The sequence below is a fragment of the Sceloporus undulatus genome, chromosome 3 (genome assembly GCF_019175285.1).
Source record: "Sceloporus undulatus isolate JIND9_A2432 ecotype Alabama chromosome 3, SceUnd_v1.1, whole genome shotgun sequence".
Classification (NCBI taxonomy): Eukaryota; Metazoa; Chordata; class Lepidosauria; order Squamata; family Phrynosomatidae; genus Sceloporus; species Sceloporus undulatus.
In genome coordinates this window covers 6,514,848-6,528,834 of record NC_056524.1, presented here as the reverse complement: position 1 = coordinate 6,528,834, position 13,987 = coordinate 6,514,848, and positions in this window count along the sequence as shown.

The following is a 13,987-nucleotide window of genomic DNA, read 5'->3' as shown; positions in this document are numbered from 1 at the left end:
GTCCATATGGCACCCCAAATGAGTGCCTTAAACCCATGGCACTGCAGCTATTTCACCCTTTCCAAGGTGCACAAAGGAGCTGCTTTTTGCTGCTCCGTTTTGAACCCTGGAAAGGCCAGATCAGGGCCATGGCGTGTGGTTGCCGCAGCCTCCGATCTGACGCAGCTGGAGGTGGCTGCAGGCCACCCCTTAAGGTTGCTCTGCACAGCTTGCAAGTCTCAAGTTGCAAGATGCTTTCCAGTCTCAAGTTGAATCTCATGTCTGGGAGCCAAATTTTAACATGGGACACATTTTTCAAAGAAGAATAGCGTATGTATCAGGCAAAGGGCTTAAAGTGAAGGTTGAGATCTGCCCAGCAGTTGGTAACTGCTGCACATCAGAAAATCCTTCTGCCTCAAGCCCATTGCCTAATATCTTTGCTCTTCCCCTCTGAGAAGTGTGTCCCGCACTTTGCCTGATGCTCGAAGTGTATGGCACCAGCAAGTCAGTCACTAAAAATATACAAGTCACAAGTCAAGTCAGTGTGTCATTTTTACCAAGTCAAGTCATTGAAGCAACTTGAATCTGACTCAAGTCCTGGTCAAGTGACTCACTTTTGCATCACTACTGTCAAGTATTTGAAAATGGCTACCATTTCACCTCTCCATCTTCTCTTCTGCAAGCTAAACATACCCAGCTCCCTCTGTCTTTCTGCATAAGGCTTAGTTTTCATACCTTTCACTATTTTGGTCATCCTTTTCTGAATGCGTTCCTGCTTGTTGATACCCTTCTTGGACTGTGGTGCTTAGAAGTGGACATGGCACTCTGAATGAAGTGTGACCAAAACAGATAGAATGGTTCTCTTGCTTTGTATTTATCCAGCCCTTGTGTTCATCCTTGAAGCACTTTGGAACTGTCTGGAGGGCTTTCTTCAGGTGTCCCCAAACAGAGCTGGCCCTATCTTTAGGCAGGTGACACTTGGGGAGTGATGAACCTGTCACCCTGGAGAGCTGCCATTGGTCTGTACTAATGGAGTCACTAGGGAGTGCGGGGGGTTCAGACCTCTTGTCAAGCCAAGTGTCCCCCATGCTATTTCTCAGACTTTCATTCCCCCCCCCCCCCCCAAAGTGTGGTACCTTACATTTCTCCCTGCTGAAATTCATTTTGTTAGTTCTGGCCCAGCACTCTAATCTGTTAGGGTCAATTTGAATTCTAATTGAAACAATGTAAAAATCAGATTATTTTTAAAGGCCAAAAAAATGCATGAAATCATTTACTCAGTTTAGGATACAGACTAAAACTGGCTCACACAGTCCAGAATGTTTTAAAACTATGTATATATGAGGGTTTGTAGGAATTCAATCAAGATGCCAAAGCTTTTGTGAACAGCCCATGTTTTCCCTTGGTGATGGAATGATGGCAATGTTGGCACCAATGTGGCCTTTAAAGGAGGGATTTCACAACTGGGGTGCCACAACAGAGAAGGGCTTCTCCCCTGTTATACCACAATACATTTCCCCAAATGATAGGCACCAAAGAAGACCTCTCCTGGAAAGCTCAAACCTTAGGCAGGTATTTATAAGAGAGAAGCAGGCATATACAGGGATATCGATATCCCAAGCCATTTAGATTTAGTAGGCAGTGGCAATCCATTCTCTTTATGGGTTGTGGAGCAGATGGCCTCAGAGGAATATGGCTACCGGCTGAGGATCAGCAATAAGGAGGCAGCAGACAGAACTTTGAAAAGTTACTTTTTTAGATGACAATTCCCACAGTCCCCTAGCCAGCACAGCAAAACATCATGGCACAAATAAAGTAACCTTTCCAAGCTCTGGTTATAACATCAACAGAAATGTAGCTGTCTTTCTCATGTGTGTTTTCCCCCCGTGGGGTTTTCATTCCAATTTGTCTTCAATAAAAGCAGAGAACATTAATGAAAAAAATGAGTAGCCAAGAAATGATTCAGCCAAGGAACCAGAAGGGAAATCCGTCCACAGATGAAGGAAACTCCTTGTAGTTGCTTTTTGCTGTGGCCAGTCCTGAGGAAGGTTTTCCCGTCAGCCGTAGGGCTAGGATCCAAGAGGTACAGTCTGGGAGCCAGGATTCGGCCATCTTTATTGTGCAAATATTGACGGGTGTTGAAGGAAAAGGCCATAAACGATTGTCAGAAGGTAACCAAAAAGTTATTGAATTTTGGTCAGGAAGATCTGAAACCAGATGTTGAGGGCATTTGTTCACCTGGGAGATGACTTTTGCGAGCCAAAAAGCAAGAGCTAATTTTCATTTTGGGCGTTTGGGGGCTGAGGAATTTTTGGTGATTGGAATATATATGGATGGAAACACTCACTGGTCTATGGTAATGTCTGATTGTCCAGGAATGGTTTGCATAATGACCCAAACCATGACTTGATCCACATGCCGCAAAAACTAATAAAGAGGTACCTGGCAAGAGTTGCAGATGAACGTCTGTAATACTGTATTATGGGTTGGCTCTGAGAACAAAGGCCTTGGCCGGAACAATACTGTATTAGAAAAAGATGTAACATCGCTCAGGACATAAGCTGAAATAGCAAAAATTGCTGAGGATGCAGTGGGATAGAGGCATGAGGCTTTACATTCAACAAGGTTAATGGGGCAAAGCAAGAAATGATGTGTAAGATATAGACACCAATAAAAGAAAGGCAAAAGAGCAATATATGTGTAAAGACATCACACGGAGGTGTAACTGAAACTGAAGAGAGACAAAGTCTTTCTAAACACTCTTCTTGACCTACCTTGAAATTTCTGTTTTAAATGATCCTCAAGGGCAGAACCACTAAAACTACTTGGAGTTTGGATATCTTGGGTGTGGTGTCCTTGGGCCGGATCCTATATGGATGCTTAGATTTTTCAGTAGTGCTCTTCTACTATTAGTCCAATGGTTCTCAGACAGTGGGGTGGGACCTCCAGTTGTGTGCAAGAATTGCTCAAGGGGGGCACAAGATTGGAGGCCCTGATCCTTCCTCCTCCTCTTCTTCCCAAACTTTTAAATGTATGAAGTTTACACATGCACTGAGTTAAATACTGAATTTATTTAGATAAAACTCCTAATTTGAAAAATATTTCCCCCGATAAAATGTTAAAATATAAGTATATGTGAATGTGCAAACAAAAATATGCACACTATTTTTATTCATATGCTACATTGAGTGGGGACATGCGACATCCGCATGTAGATGTAAAGGGGGCCCCCAAGAATAAAATGTTTGAGTACCACTCTGAAGAGTTAGCGTGGTGTAATGGTTTGGAGTGTTGGACTAGGACACTGGGAGACCAGGGTTCGAATCCCAGCTCAGACATTAAACCCAGGTGGAATCTGCTTTCTTGTAATTTGAATTCACTGGTTTGGGTCCTATCTTTTGGAGCAGCAGAGAATAAGCAGGCTCCATCTTCCACCTGCATCCCTTCAGACAGATATCCTATCACCTCTCAGGGAGCAACTACTACACTCTAGAAATGATGTAGTTAGACACAACTTTAACTGCCATGGCTCTATCTTGCAGAACATTGGAATTTAGAGTTTTGTGAGGTGCCAGTCCTCTTTGGCAGAGAAGGCGAAAGACCTTGTAAAACTACAGATTCCATGATTCCATAGACTGGAGCGGCGGCATTTAAAGTGGTGTCAAACTGTATTATTTCTGCAGTGTAGATGCATCCTCAGTCTTCACTTCCCCAGGCTAAGCATACTGTTGGAAGGCTCTAATTAGGGGAATTTCTGAATTTAGCTCCAGTTACTGAGAGGGAAGGTCCTAACAACACCTTCGCAAGACCGGGTCCCACGGTGTCTACGAGAGGTCCTCAAGAATCCCTTGAGAGACGACGCTGAGACAGACTGCTCCAATTAAGTCCAAATATTTATTAAAAAGAGGAAAACAAACACACAGCAAAGGGGCACAAGCATTCACGCACACATGCAATTCTCAATTAAAGTAAAGGAGGGAAATTGGGAGAGAGTTGAGAGAGGCAAATCTATGGGAGATACTTACTTCTGAAGGCTTCTCTGGGAACCAGATGTGGATGTAAATGATGAGAGGACACGGCTGCCGAAACGTGGGGGAAAATGGCTGAGGGAGCTAATATCAAAGTTCGGTCTGACGTGAAGCCAGGCTGTATTCTGAATGTAGCACATCGGTGTGTGCTTAGACTGAGACTTATATAGACAATTTGTAGCTTCTAGCTATGAACTAAATGGCTTAACTTCAGCCGAGACAAAAGGTACAAAGACCTGGGCTTTTGTTAAACCAAAGTGAAGAATAGACTGAGCCAATGCACTTGGATCTGAACACAATCAAGGAAGGCAAACAGATGAATAGATGGCAATTGGCTTAATCACTGGCCATCAGGTGTGAGGCTTAAAGGAGATGGTTTTTCTTGTCTAGAAACTTCCAAACTTCCTGTGGGGATTTTCCAATCCTTTTCTCTAGGGCTCCTACCCCTTCCTTTGCAAACTGCCTACATGACATCTCAGCTTTGGAGAAATGGCAGTGCCCCTAGGAGGTCGGCTTGGGGCCAAAGTGAATTCCTCACACACTCCAAAATTTGATATAAATCAATATGCTCTAACAAAATCTAACCCCCCCCCCCAACTTGTTCCTCATAATGCTTCATTTCCAGAACTCTGAAAACAGTAGAAAACAATGTGAAATTGAAGGCTTCCATGGGTGGTATCCATTGTTTTTTGTGTTTCTGGGGGGCTATGTGCCATGTTTCGCCAGGAATTCTCTGAAGATGCCAGCTACAGATACTGGCGAAACGTCAGGAATAAGCTCTTCTAGAACATGGCCCCATAGGCCAAAAACCCCTATACTGCGCGCCCGTGCCATACGCGGGCGCGCCATAAATGGCCTTGAGCATATGCGCTCAAGCCGCGGGGCACGCGCGGGGCGGAAGGGGCGGCGCGTCCCATTCAGTTGAATGGGCGTGCGCGCCCGTTGCGCCCCCCTGCGCACCCGCGCACCCGCGCCGCCGCACACGAGCCCCATTGTTACCAATGGGGCTCGAGCATAGGCGGAATTTGCCTTACGCGGCGGGAGCCGGAACGGATCCCTCGCGTAAGGGAAGGACGGACTGTAGTAGAAAACAAGCTTTTCTCCATCTTCTATAAGACAACTCTTCTGCTATTTGAAGGTAGCTGTCATATCACTAGAAAACCAGCATGGCTTAATGGTTTAAGTGCTGGACTATGACTTTGGAGACCAGGGTCTGATTCTCATTTTGTCCATAAAACCCCCTTGTGACTTTGGACAAATCACAGGCTCAGGGAATGCAATGGCAGACCTCTTCTGAATAAAGGAAAGGAAACCCCATGATAGGATCTACTTAGGGTCACCATAATTCAGAAATGATTTGAAGACACACAAGACACAAATGCACACACATCATATCATATACTACTCAGTCTTCTCTCTTTACATACCCAGCTTCCCCAGATCACTTATTCTGTTTTCACCGTATCCAGTCACTCCTGTAACTAGTCAACCATGCCATGTTTATGCCCCAGCCAAGATGATATTTAAACTAAATTAAACTAACTAGTTAAGAACTACCTAGCTAGATAAACAAAGAGAACCATATAAATAGATTGCCACAAGGAGCCCTGATGGCGCAGTGGTTAAACGATGGCACTGCTGCTACAACATTGTGAGTTTGAACCCTCAAAGCTCTAGGTTGACTCAGCCTTCCATCCTTTTGTAGGTTGGTAAAATGAATACACAGCTTGTTGGGAGCAATTGTAAACCATTTGTAAACCAACACATTGTAAACCACTTAGAGAGTGCTTAGTTCACTATGATGTGGTCTATGCTTTGCAAAAGTCTTCCTAACCCAGGCTCCACTCAGTTGTCCTCCGAAATTATGCGATTGAATGCTACACATTGGGAAAGTCTCTGTTTTGAACAATATAATTCCCCTCCAGGCTTCTGACAGCTTTCATCAAGATGGTACATTGCAGACCTCAGTCTGTACAATCCTCAAGTTTCACATGCTCTCTTTAAACCTCTCCAGATGGCACATTGGCCATAGCCAATTTTGCTTCTCTTATGACTATGGCATCCAAGTGGGAACAGACACACTCATCTGTATCAAGTCATATTCCGTTTAGATTCCCCACCACCACCACAATAGTCTCTTCTAGAAGGAAAATAGAACTGGGTTTGTTATTAAGCTTTGCCATTTCTGCTTCTTTTCCAGCAGAAGAGGAAAATGCCCAAGATCATATCATATATTGCAGAACACAGGAACTTTGGCCAGTGTCCTTTGCTATTTACCGGATTCAGTATACTTAACCAGGTAACCTCTCCTGGTCCAACTTCCCCAAGCCTGATGGAAACGTCATTCACCTGTGCTCCAATCACTGGCAGAACAGACCTCACTTTCTCCATGCAGCTGATGCCTAGTGAAGTAGGTTGGAGAAGTTACAATTGTGGCAATAGTTTCACAGTCATGAGAAAGTATTGACCATAAATATGGAACTGTTGTTGTTGTTGCTGCTGCTGTCTGCCTTCAAGTCATTTTTCTGATTTATGGTGACCCTATCACAGGGTTTTCTTGGCAAAATTTGTTCAGAGGAGGTTTGCCATTGCCTTCCATGACTTGCCCAAGGTCACCCAGTGGGTTTCATGACCAAGCTGGGAATTGAATCCTGGTCTTCAGCGTCATAGTCCAGCACTCAAACCACTATGCCACTATGGCCCTGTGGAAGAGTGGTTATGGAGGACTAAACTTATGTGACTGTTCCATATTAATGATTGCGACTTTTTCAAGACTGTGCCCCTATTGCCATGATTTCTCCCACCGCCCTACTTTACTAGGCATCAACTGAATGGGGAGAAGGTGGCCTATTTTGCCACAATCAGGGCATGGGTGAATGACATTTCCATCAGGGAGGTTTGGAAGGCTCAGTCCTGGAGAAATTACTTAGTGAAGCATACTTAACCAAGAGGCTGATACAGAATATTGAACCTTTTTCAACAAATGAACTGCAGCTTCCATAATCCCTACTGAGCTATAATCCGAAGTAATACCCTTTCCAAGTTCTTTTGGGTGCACTGATTCAGAGTGTATCTACACTATAGAAATAACTTTAAGTGCTGTCACTCCATCCTATGGAATCCTGGGATTTGTAGTTTTACATGGTCTTTAGCCTTCCCTGCCAAAGAGTGCTGGTCCCTCACCAAACTACAAATCCCGGGATTCTGTGGGTCAGGATCACGGCAGTTAAACTGGTGTCAAACTACATTATTCGAGTATAGATGCGTTGTTGCTGTGTGCCTTCAAGTCTTTTCTGACTTATGGCAACCCTAAGGCAACCCTATCATGAGGTTTTGATAGCAAGATTTGTTCAGAGGAGGTTCACCATTGCCTTCCTCTCAGGCTGAGAGACTGTGACTTGCTCAAGGTCACACAGTGGGTTTCATGGCTGAGCTTGGAATCGAACCCTGGTTTGCAGTCATAATCCAACACTCAAACCAAAATGCCACACTGTACCACCAGAGATATACACTCAAAGAAATGTCTGATGTTGTGCAAGTATCCCATGGTTGGCAATGACACTGTTGTTGTTGTTGTTGTTGTTGCTATTATAGTTGTTATTTCCTACATTTCCCCAAAATTGGGACTCAGGGTGGCTAGTCTAGCTGCAGCTGTGCTCACAACAATGGGCTATTGTTGCAGATCACCTGTTACCAGAAGCAGGGTCCAATGGTGATTGAGAATATGTTGATTGTGAAATCCCGGAAGCCACAGCTGCATCACATTCCTGGCTAGGGATGCATGGTCTGGACAAATCCTTAGACAAGCCAACGCCCTCCCACTCCATCTCCTCTTCTTCACTACAGACTTGTTGCACATGAGGCAGACGGTGTGCGGAGTGCGTGCTCTGCTTGCGCTGGTTTGTGTCACACAGTTGCTCATAAAATGAGCTGTCAGGCCTGGGAATCTGCTCTTCATCTGGCCGAATCTACATCTGGTCCTCGACACGGGTGAACCCAGAATGCAGCAGCATTGCTTGCAGGTGGAGAGATGGTGAGGCTGGATGCTCAAGCCCTGATGCTCATAACCTTTGCGCTTGAGATAATGAGGTGAAAAGCTCTCTCTGCTGTGGAGAAGGAGAGGGACTTACCCTTAAGCCAGCATCCTCAGTTTTGCAGAGAAGCAAGCACATTTTTACATGCGTCAGGCCCAAATCTGTATTGCAGGAACAGAGGGAGCTGCCTGACACTAAGTCAGGCCCTGGTTCCACCTAGTCCAGTATTGCTTTTTAAAAAAAATATTTTTATTATACACATATTTTATTATACACATATAAAACAAAAGCATTTATACTCATATAAAACATAAACAAACATATTAAAAAAGAATTAGCTTATATTCCACCATACCAACACATATTAATGTATAGCATGATTGTACGTATATACCAATATCAACAATACTTCATATTTCTCTATCATCTTTATAATTTACTAATCCCTTAGTCTCATAAATACACTTTCTCATCTCCTTTTCTAGTCCTCACCTCATCTACACCTTCCACAAGGAGCCCTGAAGGCGCAGTGCTTAAATGACAGCACTGCAGCCACAACGTTGTGAGTTTGAACTCTGTATTGCTACTTCTAACTTGGCAGCAGAAGTCTTCCAAGGTTTTAGGGAGGACCTTTTCATAGTCCTGTGTGGAGAAGGTAGGGATTGGGACGTTCTGCATAAAAAGCTACCTCGTACTGAACCAAACCCTGAGTCTGTCTAGCCCAGTATTTCCAACTCTGAAAGGCAACAGAAGTTCTCCAGGGTTTTAGGGAGGACTTTTTCCTAGCCATGTGGGGAGAAGGTAAGGATTGAACCATGGGACCTTCTGTGTAAGAAGTTGCCATGTACTGCATCAGACCCTGAGTCAATCTGGTCCAGTATTGGCAACTCTGACTGCCAGCAGAAGATCTCCAGAATTATAGGGAGGATATTTTCCTGGCCCCACTATAGAAGATTTCAGGTACTGTCTGGTGATCTCCCACCTAAGTACTCACTAAACATGGTCCTGCTTAATTTAAAAAACAAGCAAGATCAGGAGCTTTTCAGATTTGTATGGTGGTATAAAAACACCAAATTGTGGGTGTTGTTTTTGGTCCCTTTGTAGATGCTGACATGCTCTGCTTCCCGTTTTATTTGGAAGAGGGAACCCAAAGTGTTGCCCATGATCAATATATCTATATCTATACATAGATACATAGATAAATAGATAGACAGATAGAGACCCAAAGAGGTGGGGATAGTTACTTTTTTTGCACTACAGTTCCCTGGGGAAATTTTATAGCCCAAAGAAGTAACTTTCCCCAGCTTTCACATAGCCACCTGGTGACTCACATGCTACTGTTATGTGCCTTCGAGTCGTTTCCAACTTAGGGAAACTCCAAGGCAAATCTACTATGGAGGATTGCCTTTGCCTTCCTCTGAGGCTGAGAGAGTCTGATCAGCCCAAGGTCATCCACTGAATTTGCATGGCTGACGGGAAATTTGAACCCTGATCTCCAGACTCATAGTCCAACACTCAAACCACTACACCATACTATCTCACACACTATGTATATCACATGGAGCTTTTTGGGGATTTTCCGGCTGAGTTCCAACATGACTGCACTTCCAACAAACGATGAGCATTCACGTCATAACATGAACGTGTTATCAGAGCCCATTCCTTTCTATGGGAGCTCCTTGCGAGGTGTTTCTGCAGTGATTCCAAAGTGACCCCTCATTTTGATAAAACTGGGAAAAAAGTGACTTCACAGAATTCGCTTCCAGGCTCACTTCGATTGCATTGCGGATTGGTCTGGTGTGGAAAACCACTCCGATGTCACCCCCCTTGGCCCCCTGCGTCTTGCCCCGTCATCCCCCTCCTCCTCCTTCATGCCATCTCGCCCCCTCTGCCACCCTGCAACCCATCCCATCATTCCCATCATCCCCTGCCTTCTCCTGATTCCCGATCCTGGCCCCAGCGACCCCCAGAGAGCTATCCCATCATCCCCTGCCTTCTCCTGCATCCCGATCCTGGCCCCAGCAACCCCCAGCAACCTATCCCATCATCCCCTGACTGCTTCTTCACCCCATGAAGGATGACAGCTAAGGAGGGAGCAGGGAAGGAGGACAGTGTCCAGAGCTCCACTGAGCATGTGCAAGGGTGCTGATTCGAATCGCTGAACCCTCTGGTGTGGTAATACAATGTGCACTCACTCCCCTTTGCTTGAATCCACATCATATGACTTGCTTGGAATCGAACTGACTCCACTTCCCCCTCAGTTCAGAAGGGCAACAGAAAGGTGTGGTAAAACATCACGTTTTAACCTTAATTCGCATTGCTAGACTGGAGTGACTCTGGATCTGGTGTGAAAAAACATCATGCTTTGCATTGCTAGAACAGGAGTGACTGCAGATCTGAGCTGCACACACACTCACACACACCCCCTCATGTGTGATAAGGTCCTATGTCTCTGAAAAAGTGAGTAAAAATCTACCAGATTGTTAAGCAACAAGAATATAAGAACATAAGAAGAGCCAAAGTGGATCAGAGCAAAGGACCGTCTAGTATTCTGTACATGGTGGCCAGCCAGTTACCTATAGCAGACCCACCAGCCATAGGACATGAGTAATTTAATAACAAAATATGGCTTGCTCAGAATGATCCCAGCAGGAATAGGTACACATCCAAAAATGGGTGGGTCAATATGCTATCATAAAGTGAAAATCTGTTCCAGGCTCTGCCCTTATGCCCATCTCAGCCAGTTCTTGGCTCAAGAGAGGAAAGTTTCTAGCCCATTGGGCTAATCTGGTCCATGCGTGGGTGCAAATCCATCTGTAGATGCTCCAACACAGCCAGGTGACACACCTTGCCACAGAAGTGGGTGATTTGTCCAGGTGAGCCTCTAAACACGTCTTACAACCCTTTTGAAGTCACCCGGGGACCAAAAGTCTATGAATGGGGGAGTGTGCTCTTAGCACAGTGGAGGACTGGTCTTTTCTGTCGAATACACACATACAGATGAGACAGAGTAACCAGAGATCCTTCTTTTCCAAGACATGCCCTATATTTTATCCTTCTGTCTAGGAAGAATTCTAAAATGCCCTCTGTTTTGAGTATGACTAAGAAGCCCAATGAGTAGCACCATGTTTGCGGTCACCTTTCCAGAAATGCGTCTACTCGGCAGCCTGTACTTGCTGCAAATAGTGAGATAGGCTGGATCCTTCTAAAATTCTTTTTTCCTAGGAGCAGCAGCAGATAAGACTTGCGCCCAGAAACAGAGGTGTGTTTATTTCTTGGAAGGGGAAAGGCTAGGAAACGTCTTAGGCAATGGGCTGCTTGAGGACACAGTTCAGATGTTGAAAGGGCTCCCCCCCTTAATTTCAGCACAATGGACAAAGGAAAGGAATCATTGAAACGTAGAGTCAGTCAAGGGTTTGTGGCTAGCAAAGTACAATTTTAAGCATTTGTCTTGCTCAGAGTTCTATAAGTATAATGCAAGCCAAAAAGGCATTTTAGGAAAATAAGTCACCAGAAAAATACCAGAGTACATAATAAAATACAGTAAGTAATATAGCTGTAAATAAACCTTTATTTACAATTTACAGGTCCTACAATTTTGCGGTGCCTTGTCCTCCTTTGCGGTTATGGCATCTGGTCACCCTGAAAGAGGGGCTTGGGATTTCAGCAGCAGGAGCAAGTGACAGGTAGGACTGAAATCTAAATCCTATGATTCAACCCAACTATAAAAGAGCCATTGAATCAGTTCTCAGGGGTGTAACTATGGGGGTTGGGAAATGAGGGTGCATGTCTTCCAACATTTTATAGGTGACAACCAGGACACATGTGGCCAAGCAACATCAAAGTGTGGTCAAGATGGCAAAAGTTATTACTGAGGAAGAACAGGCAAGGTGCAGGGGTTTGCTTCACTTTCATTTCTAGAAGGCTTGTCCAGTTAAGGTATATACTGCATATACTCATGTATAAGTCTAGACATTTTAGTCAAAAAATTGACCCCAAAAACCTGTGTCGACATATCCATGGATCAATGTAAGTACTGTACTTTAACACTTATTTAAAAAGGAACCATCCCCTGGTGGAAGGCAAGAGCATAATCTGTCCTGGAAGCACTGACCCCCACTATTCTCTCACCCATCCAGCCTTTTGTATGAGCGCAATGTCTGCTGGAATTTTGTATGTTCTTTGACATTGTTTTGCTTTGTTTCATCCTTTAAATCCTTTGCTACATGCCTCTAAGTTTTACTCTCGACTTATCCATAGGTCATATCAAAATCCCTCATTTTAGCCCCAAAAATTGCCCTTGAATTATACATGAGGCCAACGTATAGTCGAGTATGTATGGTAATCCCTACTGAGAAAGGGTTTCCATATCTCCCAAAATAAAATTGGGATATGTGTGGCCAAGCAACATCAAAGTCTGGTTAAGGAGGTAAAAGTTGATAATGTGGAAGAACACAGAAAACTATTACTGAAAGCAGAGAAACTCTGGATTTATGTATTGAATTCAGGAAAAGCTGGGGAAAAAGGAGGTGGGATGAGCCTACAAGGAAAGGCACCTTGAATTCAGTTTGTGGCAATTGAAGTAAGTTGAGGACAAAGCAGGAAGAGGAGGGAGAAATTGGGGCCTTTTAAAAGCAGCTGAAAAAGTGGGACAGCAGAGGATCAATCAGGAGTCTCCCTGAAAAATCAGGAATGTATGTGGTACTTATCTCTTCTGGAGAGAGAAAGAGGAAGAAAAATGAAGTCAAGATATGAAGAGGATTCCCAGGACCAATGCCACAGAAAAGGATGATGCTAATCAATTTTAAATCAGTTCCAAAAACCGGCAATTTCCCTTCAGCTGGGGCTGTATCTAAGAGATTGTGTCAAGAGGGCAACAGAATATTAGAGCCTCAAATGAGATTCATCATCACTATGCGAAAAATCTGGTAATGTTTAGTGTGTCAAGAAAGACTCTCCCAATGAGTGGATTTCGGATCAAGAGCCCTCAGCGTTCTGTAACATGTTAGAGTTTGGATGGAGCTCAGACAGCTGTGTAAGGGGTCATCATTTATTAAAACGATTAGTATCTGTCAAGTCGCTGATTTACGGGGCTCTTACATGCACCAGAAAAAGACCTCAGAATTTCTTTGCTTACAAGTGATGGGGATGGAACCCATTTAGCTGAGATTCTGCTTTCCCCAAAAGAATTGATTCCCATGCTTCAGCAATTTCTCATCCTCTTGCAAATTGCCAATTTGTATATATTCAGAATTGTCTTTGTGGGTAAATCATTTCCCCATTAGATCCTAGGCTGAGATGAACTAGGACATTTTGCTGTACAGTGGATGGGATGTTTGAGAGAACTTTTAGGACCAGCTTGCTTGGCTAAGTGACTGTGATTTGAAGAGCTTTATTTAAAGTTTTATTTAATAATAATAATAATAATAATAATAAATTTCACCATATACCCAAAGATAATTTGAAATGCAAGCACACTAGAATGCTCAGCAAAAGTCATTCATTGCTGTTTATTATTCTAGGCTGGGGTGGGCAATTCTTCGAGGTATGGGGGCACTTTTCTTTCCTAAAACCTTCCTCTAGTTATACCTACATGTTCAGGGCACATAAGAAATTATGCAAAATTACTTCAGCCCACAATTTTGAAGGAGTTCTTGAACGTTTCAGGCTTCTGTACAGATGGGTGAATAGAACTGCCATGTCTGTGGGCTGTTTGGGATCATTACAATATGTATTATTTTAAAATATGTATTGGCTTTCGGCAACGATGATGATAATGATGATCATAATCACGATCATGATCATGATGATAATTCTCTTACTGTCTTTCCCTATGGATCGAGATGAGGAACAACAGCAAATAACGTATAACACCAGTTAAAAGAGCATCTAAAACCAATACCTATTGAAATCCATCCACAAACACTTTAAAGTTCACAATTTTAA